Source organism: Amblyomma americanum, chromosome 2 (genome assembly GCF_052857255.1).
Source record: "Amblyomma americanum isolate KBUSLIRL-KWMA chromosome 2, ASM5285725v1, whole genome shotgun sequence".
Taxonomy (NCBI): Eukaryota; Metazoa; Arthropoda; class Arachnida; order Ixodida; family Ixodidae; genus Amblyomma; species Amblyomma americanum.
In genome coordinates, this window is record NC_135498.1 from 13,942,431 (window position 1) to 13,953,362 (window position 10,932).

Consider the following 10,932-nt stretch of genomic DNA (forward strand, 5'->3'; position numbering starts at 1 on the left):
CACCAGTACGGAGAAAAACAATACCATATTTTGTTGAGCTGAAGCATTTGCTAAGCGCGAGCTGAGGAAATAAAAACATGACAAAAAGAAGCCGTAGCCGGAACATAATTAATAATTGGTTTTGGGGGAGAAAGGAAATGGCGCAGTATCTGTCTCATATATCGTTGGACACCTGAACCGCGCCGTAAGGGAAGGTATGAAGGAGGGAGTGAAAGAAGAAAGAGAGAAATAGGTGCCGTAGTGGAGGGCTCCGGCATAATTTCGACCACCTGAGGATCTTTAACGTGCACTGACATCGCACAGCACACGGGCGCCTTAGCGTTTTGCCTCCATAAAAGCGCAACCGCCGCGGTCGGGTTCGAACCCCGGAACTCCGGATCAGTAGTCGAGCGCCCTAACCACTGAGCCACCGCGGCGGGTAAGACACATTTGGTTCTGCTTGCTTTTCATCTCGTAATAACCTGCGTCGTTTCTGGAAAAGGCTGTAAACAATGCATTGAAGCAGAATTGATATATGAGCTAGTTGGTATTCCATTTTTCAAAAATTATATAAAGCGCACTTAGGACAACAGACAAGGGAGACCAAACAACACAAGCGCTTGTTTGATCTCCCTTTTTCGTTGTCCTAAGTGCGCTTTATATAATTTTTGAAAAACAATGCATTTTCGGAAGCGAAACAGATTGTCGCATCGCAATCGTTTAGGCGATTAAGTAGCAAGTATCTCACTATATGATTAGAATCTTTCGTGTGGCAGCTATCATTAAGTCGAACTTGTAATTCTTCCCTTGAGTTGGTGTGCCATGAAAGCCCATGCTGCAGCTAGCCAATTATTATGTTTGAGTCTTTAGTGGCTACGCGCACTAAAAAAGAAATTGCAGGGACACCTAATTAATTTGTGTTGGCAACGCAATAGTATTAGTAGTAGTTGATTTTACCGGCAGTGCCGTTACGCCTGGTCTGGTGACGTCATTTGCCTCCAGGTGATGGGCGAATTTTATGATCTACCATGCATTTTGGCCCCATGGTATCGCATTAAAAGGAACAGCAATGATGAGTTCCTCAAGGGGAAAACAATACTGTGCTTGTAGTGACATTGGTTGTGGTGTTGCATATTCGTTGTTTCGTTTCGAAGTGCAATTTCCAGTGCCCTGTTTACTGAAATGTCTCTTAGGCAAGCTTTCAAAGAAAAAATAAAGGCAAAAGATCAGGCGAAAATGCGATATCAGACAAGAAATACAGAGCATACATAATGAGTACAGCAAATACTTTTCAGTTCAGAAGTTCATAATTGTCGCGCAGTTGCAGACATTATGCAGACATGGCGCACGGGTTGCCTGCATAGCGTTCTTACCAGAAGTAAGTCAAAATTTGTGCTCTGGAAAAAATCCGGCCGTAGTCACCAGATAGCAAGTGAAATTCAGTACCATATTGGCACCTCGGATGCCTTCTAGCTGTCACTTCATACTCTATATTTGACGCCACTACCTTTTGGGATTAGGTCACTTTTCTTAAACTATCCACACATTCTTACGTCTGATTCTCAGAAACGTTATAGCATTTCACGAACGACGTATATGACGTGATTTATGTCACAATTTCTTGCTGAAAATATTCACTTTCTTTCCTGAATCCTTTAGAGAGGCGTGCACTGCATTGCACCTTACTACGTCGCCATGACGTGTGCACTGCACCGGCTGCATTGCAAAGGACTGAAATGGAAGCGCACCATACGAACGTTAAGCACGAAGCACATACATCGGTGCCCTAACGTGTCTACAGCACCAATAAATTATGAGCTAACGATGCGATAACTCGTTGGCGCCATGTCGTTAGCGTCATTTGATGTAGCGCTCAATATGAGATTAGTCAGCTGCGCCATCATGTTGGCGCAGACATACCCAGGCCCCATGAGCTTCACCAAGTTGTCGCTGTCACAGAAGATTCCTGTAGGCGTAGCTCTTAGCGGGGCCTGAATGGCTGCAGTGACTATATATAGTATAGAAGCACATATATCCGAAGTTGCGATTTTTTCGCAGCCGACAATTCCTCGTATGAAGCAACGAATGTGCTCCCAACGACTAAAAATAAAATTATCTAATTGATTTGAGTATATAATCTGCCCTGACAGTTTCCATTGCGAAAATCACATCATCCGAGTTCAGGGAGCGAATTTTTTACGCACGAGTCATTCTGAACGTCATAAGGCGTGTATGCTTCGAAGAACGCCGCTGAGGAAAGTGCGCTAGGTATACAGTTGAGCTCACTTCCACCGAACCTGACGGTTGTGGGCAACGCGTTCGTTGTATCCGAAGTTCGTAGAAACTAAACTTTCCTTGTTACGTCCAAAAGTTGCAAAGTCAAGCGTCTTTAAATTTATTAAAACGTCTGTTATGCACGTCTGCTTCTTCATGCAGACCCTATCACAGCGCTTTGCAGAGAAAGGCTCTCAAGAGTGGTCACGTAATTCTCGTCGATAATCTTTCTGTCAACTAGCTACTTTGTGGATGTAGTATTTATACCAATTACGAACTGAGCGTTCACAGCAACTTGTAGTAGAGCGGCCTCCGCGTATCCGATCTTTGACGACTTTGTAAGGATGCGGCGACGAAGACAAAGCCGCGCACGTGCACGCAGAACGCATCATTAGCACTTGCATGTTGCCTCTAAACTGCAGAAGCGCTGGAGTTGGAAGAGTATCGGGCAAGCGACGCGTGCCACTTGACCGGCTGGGCCAGCAAGTTTACATCCTGACTGGATCTAAGTTCTGAGATCGCTGCCATACCCGCCGCGGTGGCTCAGTGGTTAGGGCGCTCGACTACTGATCCGGAGTTCCCGGGTTCGATCCCGACCGCGGCGGCTGCATTTCTATGGGGGCAAAACGCTAAGGCGCCCGTGTGCTGTGCGATGTCAGTGCACGTTAAAGATCCCCAGGTGGTGGTCGAAACTATTCCGGAGCCCTCCACTACGGCACCTCTTTCTTCCTTTCTTCTTTCACTCCCTCCTTTATCCCTTCCCTTACGGCGTGGTTCAGGTGTCCAACGATATGTGAGACAGATACTGCGCTATTTCCTTTCCACAAAAACCAATAAAAAAAGATCGCTGCCAGTGTTTGATCACCGTCCTCGTGCAGAAGTTTCGCTTATAAATTTGCCCCTGTGTCGCGCCCACCACAAAATGGGCTTCGACTTGGACCAGAGAGTAGATACGCATGCACCGGTTGACATGGCAGCCCGTAGGTGTGCGCTTGGTAGGGGATTCAGTGCCACCTTTTTTGTTTATTTTTCGGGGCCTCCATGTTGCTTTGGAAAGGGGTGCGGGGTTTTCACGAAAGCTGAGAAAAGCTTTTCGGTGACCAAGTTGGCGGAAAGCGCGCGTTTTTTTTTTTAATTTATTTATTTCAGGGCCGAGTTTACGGCGCCGCCTCGTTCTCTCTAACCGAGTAGTGCGGACCCGGTCGTTCGTCACGTTTGAAACGCCGTGCCATTGCTCTAATGCATTATCTGAGGGTACCACCATCATCGTTCGTAATATGCGAATTTTCGTTATAACTGCGGCTGTTGTAGGTGAGATGTGTGTACTGTGGCGAGATATGCCATGCCTCTCAAGACTGCCGCAAATCTATTCATGGTTACGAGCTCAGTCTATAGTAATAGCTACTTGTCCTCTTGCACAATGTGCCGGCGGCGCAGACAGAGAGGTAGAGAACCGGGATAGGAATGTTCGGAAACGCTTTCGCATTCAATACGGGCTTTCCTTCGCCGCGGCCAAGAAATAAGGAAAACCTACGACGCAGAAGAAAAATGGCCGATCTCGTTCGCCGTTTCTTCTGTGAGGGGGTTCCCCCGGTATACGTCAACAAATGAACACCGGTGCAGAGGGGGCGACCAACGCGGAGAGTGGGGGGCGTCGCCACCTGCGCGGAATGCCATAGGCGGCGCAAGATCAGCGGACAAAGGCGCCGCGCAGTGCCCCGCTCGGCTTCTGCGGTGTCGCGGAGTCCATCGCCTCCTACAACGCCCCTTTGTTGGCGGCTGAGCCGTGGCAGACCCGCGCCTGGCGGCGGCCTACAACAGGAGGCCCGATGCTGCACCGACAGCGGCTGTCGGCTGCCCGGCCGGGATAAGAGCGGATCTTGGCGCCTTGTGGCCGAGTCAGCTTGTTAGCGGGATCAGCTGACGGCGCGGATTATCCTTCGGCCGCACCGCTGCATGATCTGCTACCCGGCGGCCGCTGGTGCCCGGGCTGTCTTGCAGCCGCGCAAAGCTGCCGGGCGATGATGGCGTTCGTGCCCGCCTTTCGTGCCGGCAAGGAGTATTTATTGGCCTATTTATTTATTTGCTTGTCCATTTATTTATTTCACTCTTCAGACCAGAGGGCGTCAAGTAAGCGGAGTGATTTCAAAAACAACAAACCACGGTCACCAAAAGAAATAATAAATACAATATAAAATCAACACTTCTAATTACAGACTGTATACGTGCATACCTTTTATTTATTATCTTCGGCATATTGTCTTACGATCAATACGCACTTCATTTCCCACTCTAATCTACAGCACTGTTAAAAATGAAATGAAAATGAAATTGGTTTGGGGGAAAGGAAATGACGCAGTATCTGTCGCATATATCGTTGGACACGTCAACCGCACTGTAAGGGGAGGGATAAAGGAGGGAGTGAAAGAAGAAAGGAAGAAAGAGGTGCCGTAGTGGAGGGCTCGGGATTAATTTCGACCTCCCGGGGATCTTTATCATGCGCTGGCATCGCACAGCACACGGGCGCTTGAGCGTTTCGCCTCCATCGAAACGCGGCCGCTGCGGTCGGGTTCGTACCCGGGAACTCCGGATCAGTAGCCAAGCGCCCTAACCACTGAGCCATCGCGGCGGGTCTATTTAAAAAGTTACATCTCCCTTACTTACCGTGGTTTCAGCTGTCTTCCTTCGCATGTCTAATTGTACAGTGTTATGGTATAGTCGGCGACTCTGCGTTCTCAACGCTATGCCGTTCCTCAAGCAAAGCAACCGGCTGTCCCTGTCACACTGCGAATGGAAGGTTTCAGTGCTCTGAGGTGAACTTGCACTGTAACGCCGTGCCTAATACCGGCATTATGGCGCATTATAACCCCGACTGGTGCTGCTCCACGGAACTCGGAGGTATGGCACCGGCGTTTGAAAACTGCACTCCAAGAAGCATTCATCATCATCATCAGCCTGACTACACTCACTGCAGGACAAAGGTCTCTCCCACATCTCTCCAATTAACCCTGGCCTGTGCCAGCTGCGGCCATTTTACCTTCGGAAACTCTTTAATCGCATCCTCTAAACTCGAAATATTAATTCTCGCTAAGTTACCACTCATGCTTACGCGCTGAAGTCACGAGAACTGGCTTAAAAATATTTGGTTTCTGTCATTATTTGTGCTTTGCAATGCTTTGTTTTCCACTGGATAACTCCCACATTCAATTTAAGTCGTCACATGCGCTTAATATTGTTTCGCTATTTTGCCTCACCTCATTCGCTGCCTTCGAGTTTATCGCGAACGCACGCACGGGCTCCCAGCTGACGGGCAGCTGTAGTTTCCCGCTGGGAGCTTCGCTTCCAAACCTTTTACAATGCGTTCCTTGAAGCGACGCCACCGCAAGGTCCGAGAGCCTTAAACACCGACCGCCGACGGCGTACTGATGTGTGGGACTCAAGAGCACTGCCCGCGGAGTAGGTCCAGTAGTGCCCGTCGCTGCCGTTGTGCGTTTTTTTTTTTTACTTCGCCATGATACACTCAGCGAGGTGGCGCGGGCGTCTAGATCTGCTCCAACTTAACAGCTGCTATACGATGGCTCCTGAATGCAGGAACTACCAGCGTTGTCTGTAGCAGCGTTAACATGGTCCTATACTTCCCGTGAAATGTGTGAAAAAATGAAATTAAAATTGGTTTTTGGGGAAAGGAAATGGCGCAGTATCTGTCTCACATATTTCAATGGACACACGAACCGCGCAGTAGGGAAGCGATAAAGGAGGGAGTGAAAGAAGAAAGGAAGAAAGAGAGGCCGTAGTGGAGGGCTCCGGGATAATTTCGACCACCTGGGAATCTTTAGCGTGCACTGACATCGCACAGCACACTGGCGCCTATGCGTTTGGCCTCCATCGAAACGCAGCCGCCGCTGTCGGGTTCAATACCGGGAACTCCAGATCAGTAGCCGAGCGCCCTACCCACTGAGCCACCGCGGCGGGGCATAAAATGTGTGTTATGCATGTTTTCGTGGGTTTGAGGCAGCACGTTCTGAATAGTGGAGATAGCCTTTGGCATGTAGTGATGATAGAGGTGTTTTCATAGCATCACTTTTTTGTCCTGGTTCTTTCATGCTGCATTGCCTAATATAATCACACGTCACTCACTAAAACTAACCTGTGCTATAGCGTGCAGAATATTTGTGTACCTGGTCTTGATTTGAGTCCTAAGTCACTTCTGCAATATTTTAACGACATCTAGGAAATTTAGTAGTAGCAAAAAATACATGGTTGCCAAGGAATATTAATTAAATTACAGCTCTGACACAAAATTGCTTAAAATATGTGAAGTGAATCGCACAACTGAACTAAAAATCAAACCAAATCAAAATTTCCACAATCTATATTTACTATTGCGTACAGCTTGAAGCGGCCCAGAATACGAGCTGATTTGATATAATTGATAGACATATAAGTGGATTATTACAATATTCCCTCAACTTTAGCTTACCTGGCAAACGCCGTGTTCGCACCGTTGGCCTTCCCCTCATAAAGTATGGCGTTCGTCTCACTTCCGGCTCTCGGCCTTCTGGCATTCTTGGAATGGCAACTCGATCATCTCGATTTACTTGAGTATTCCGGAACTTCCGCTTCCTGCATAGAAGAGAGCAGATAAATGCGTACATGTAGTCTGCAAAGCATCCGCGTACCGTTCACGATGTACGAGGTTTAGTTTGGTCACTTTTGTGGAGCGCCATTATTTCGGAACCTAAGCGGTACTGCTTCATCAGACTTCGCGCTTTAAAGAAACTGTGAGGACAAATTGAAGTTTGCTTGTACCTACAGATTTTCGTGTTCTGATGCTAATGAGGCCGCATTCTCTGAGAACTGTGCTTTTATAATCTTGGTAGAGTCGCAAAATGAAATACAAGTGCCACCACCACCGGCCGTTATTACAAGCAACCTGTGATGAATCTGCATTTTGTGCGGTTCTCTGACGTCTGGCTGCAAATCCGTTCACTTTTCTACTTTTTGGTACTGACGTCACAAGTATGCATCGAGTAGTGATGAAAAAAGGTTTTATTTTTAATTCAAACTTTAAGAGTAATCAATGCGTCTTTTGCTGCAGGCAGCCAAAAATAACCACAGAATCGTCTTTTATCAGGAACATAGATAAATTGAGTTGCCCTCGGCATCCCTTCAAACTGTAGTTGTAGCCGCTGTTGTGCACTGTGCTGCAGATTCATACTAGCTGGAGCACTTCCCACAGTTTCCGTCACATTCCGATCTCCTCATCACTGATTTTTAGTCTGCTGTGGACGGCGCAGCCGCCGTTCACAGGGCAATGTTTGGGAGTTTTTCATGCTTCCTCACTATCTCACTTGTTCGTAGAAGAATTTTTCAATCCTTGAAGAAAATTTCAGCTCTGTTCCTGAGTATTTCATCCTTCCACTGCATTCCAGGAACGCTGTTGTTCGCAGTAATATTATGTATTCGGGGCTTTTCTTTAGCTGAGGAACTTACAAGTTATAAACAAATGAGCAAGTTTCTGTTACCCACTAGAGCGTTTGAATTCACGGCATCTGGAACTCACTTGTCGCAAATGGGCAGGCAGTGTAAGACGATATACCACTGAAAGCGTTTTTTCGCCATTTTTATAACTTTGTTCCTGATAATGCATTGCTTAAACATCGTGACTTGTAAAGCACTTCAATTCTAAATGCACCTCGTTTTATCATTATCTCAGTCTTGTTAACTCTATAAAACATTCTAGGAGGTACAATTTGTCTTGGCTCTTAAGTCGTGGTGCGTGCGGAAAATCGTGTGGCGCGTGGGCACGGGCTCTTAACGCTTATGCTGTTTTCTCTGAAAAGCGTCAGTTTTTGGCGGAATCCCCGCATTTGGAAGCAACGAAGAGTAACCCAGTGTGCAAGGCAAGGTCAGCTTGATATCACCACCAGCTTGATATCACCGCCTAGTTTTTGGATAGCTCTACCTTTTCACCGTTTCTCCTATGAGGTCTGAACTTTGCACAGCACTACAGAACAGCTAAAAATTCGCTACAGCGTTGCCAGTCGGGTGATGTACTCTTCATAGATTGTCAATTGGCCGCTCCCCTCTGGGCTTCCCCCATCCTGCCGGGAAGCACTGGCCATGTTTAATCAGGTCGTCGTCTTTCCAAGGCAGGCAGATGGAGTGCAGTTTGTCCGTGAAGTGAGCCGACATGTCGAGCTTCACCAGGGCAAGCTCGTAGTTTCTGTTCACATGCGACGAGTTTGGAGGTGAGGAACACCGGCGCACGATCAACCATGTTCGATCTGGTTACTAAGATTTTAAATGCGAAGGCAATTCTAGAGATGCATCTTACCATTTCTCGGTTTGAAAAAGCGCGTGTGAATAGCTCGGTTAAAGCCTCAAAGATAAAGTCGAATATTGCTCAACTTGTCATAAAAGAGCCAGCGAAGCACCACGTAATCGAAAACGTTTGCACCATCCATAGCACTTTTTTTTTTTTTGAGATGTCATGGCGTAGTTTTGAAACACTGTCACAATTTATTTAGCACTATAGCGTCTCACTGGAATCTGGCAGTACAGTTAAAATCAAATAAATGCGTTCACGTTAATATCTTTATATCCGGTTATGTTTTTATTGTAATTTCCGCAAGCCGACACGCACACTAGTAATGTTGACCAAGCTGCAGGAGCCTCGATTTCGACGGCGTCTGGGCTTCATCACGCGTCACGCGCGTTGCTGCACAGTAGTGAGTTTTGCCTCGTTTGTTTGCTTTATGGTTTCGTTTTATGGGGGTTTAACGTCCCAAAGTGACGCGGGCTGTGAGGGACGCCGTGGTGAAAGGCTCCGGAAATTTCGACCACCTGGGGTTCTTCAACGTGCACTGACATCGCACAGCACACGGGCCTCCAGAATTTCGCCTCCATCGAAATTAGACCGTCGCGGCCGGGATCTAACCCGCGTCTTTAGGGTTCTTGCCTCCTTTGTGTTATGCAAAAACGGGTGTGTACTGCAAAGGCCATGCCGTCGCGTAAGTCCTAAAACACGACGTTGGTGCCTTTCTGAAAGCAACCGTCACGTCCGATCATGGACAAGCCAACCTGAAATAACGGAGCGACGAGAAAAGAATGCTATATGTTCTCATGATTTCTCGATGCAACCATGGGCATTCAGACGAATCCTTGGAACACAACAAGGCGTAACAAAGGTATGTACAGGGTCAATCACACTCAGAGGGAACACGGCTCCGCGTGGCCAAGTACCTGCGGAGTGTCATTGCATCTAACCCGTTTATGAATCACTGCAGAGTGGCACACGAGAAGAAGGACCTTAACGCGGTGCTTCGCGTCATCTGCCCCTCTTCACGGGTTTGCTACCAGCTAAGTCGAAATAGTGTTCCGCGTGTTCGCAGCCGCTCGGAGCCGTGTTTCCTGTAAGTGTGATTGCCCCTGTACTTCGGCTCGGTGAGGAGGAGGAATTTATTTTATTGGGACAGCTGGAAGCTGAATAGGGATGACTAGACGAGCGAAGAGCCCAAAATGAGGGACCGATTGAGCAAGCGTAGCGATAGCACAGTATTCGCTTCTTCTTGAGCACAGTATTTTGCTCTTGTGTAGACCATATTCACCATAAGTGCGAACGTAAACGGCATTATAATGCTTATCCGAAAGCTGTCATGGTATATGTTGTTTGGTGACCCACAGTTTGGTGACTACCTTCATGATTGCATACCGAAATCAGATGTCACACGTAAAAACGCATGCACGTTCCGCATCACAAGCGAAGCAGCAGCGGGTTGAATACGTATGCATACTTACGCCGGCACGGACAGTTACTAAAAACTGTTGTCAAGCACGCTGCTTGTGTGAATTCATTTTTAATAAGTTCTAAACGAGATGTCCTTGCAGTCTGCTTTAAAAAGCATGGACAGTGCGCACCTGTCTAGTAGAAAATGCTGAACATCGGGGTTAATGTGTGTGGAGTATCATTAACAAGCAGTCTAAAGGAAGAAATGAAGCATAAGGTCTGACGAAATGCCATCCTTCCAAGTATTGAAGGTCATTTTAAGAATAATATTCAGAGAACAAGGCTTCCTCATGGAAGCCGAAACGTCCGTTTTCTTTTGACTGAAACCATTGGTCGGTGTTTCCTTTTTTCGGTTTAAATGATCCACCTAACGGGAACTATGTTACTGTTGATCCCCGTCCAGCAGTGCCCCAACTTGACACTTTGCTAAAAAGCGAGACCTAGTCCTCGCTTTTGTCCAGAGCACATAATAGTAACAAACAGGCCTGATTGGGTTGGTGCAGTATTGTAAGAACAGAGCTTGAGTCATAACAGGACGACTTGAAACGAACCTGAAGCGGAGATACAGTGCCGAAATGCAGTGCCAAGACAGAGTATTCGCCGCGGCAGCGTTCATTTGCTCAGTGCGCCGGCCCCTGTTGAATCCCTGCTGCAGCGCCACCATTGCTCTGTAAGCTTAAATGCATGTCCGCCTGCGCACTGAGGTACCAATTTACTCTAAGGAAACCTAGGGTTCCAACTCAATCGAGAACCTTGCTTTTCTGAGTGCCACATAACCTTCAATGTTACTTTGACATCAAAAAAATCCTTGAGTAAGTAAGCCTTCCAGGCCTCTTCCATGCGTCTTGTCTGTCATACTGTTTTGTGACTTAGAGAAGATACTGCAGATG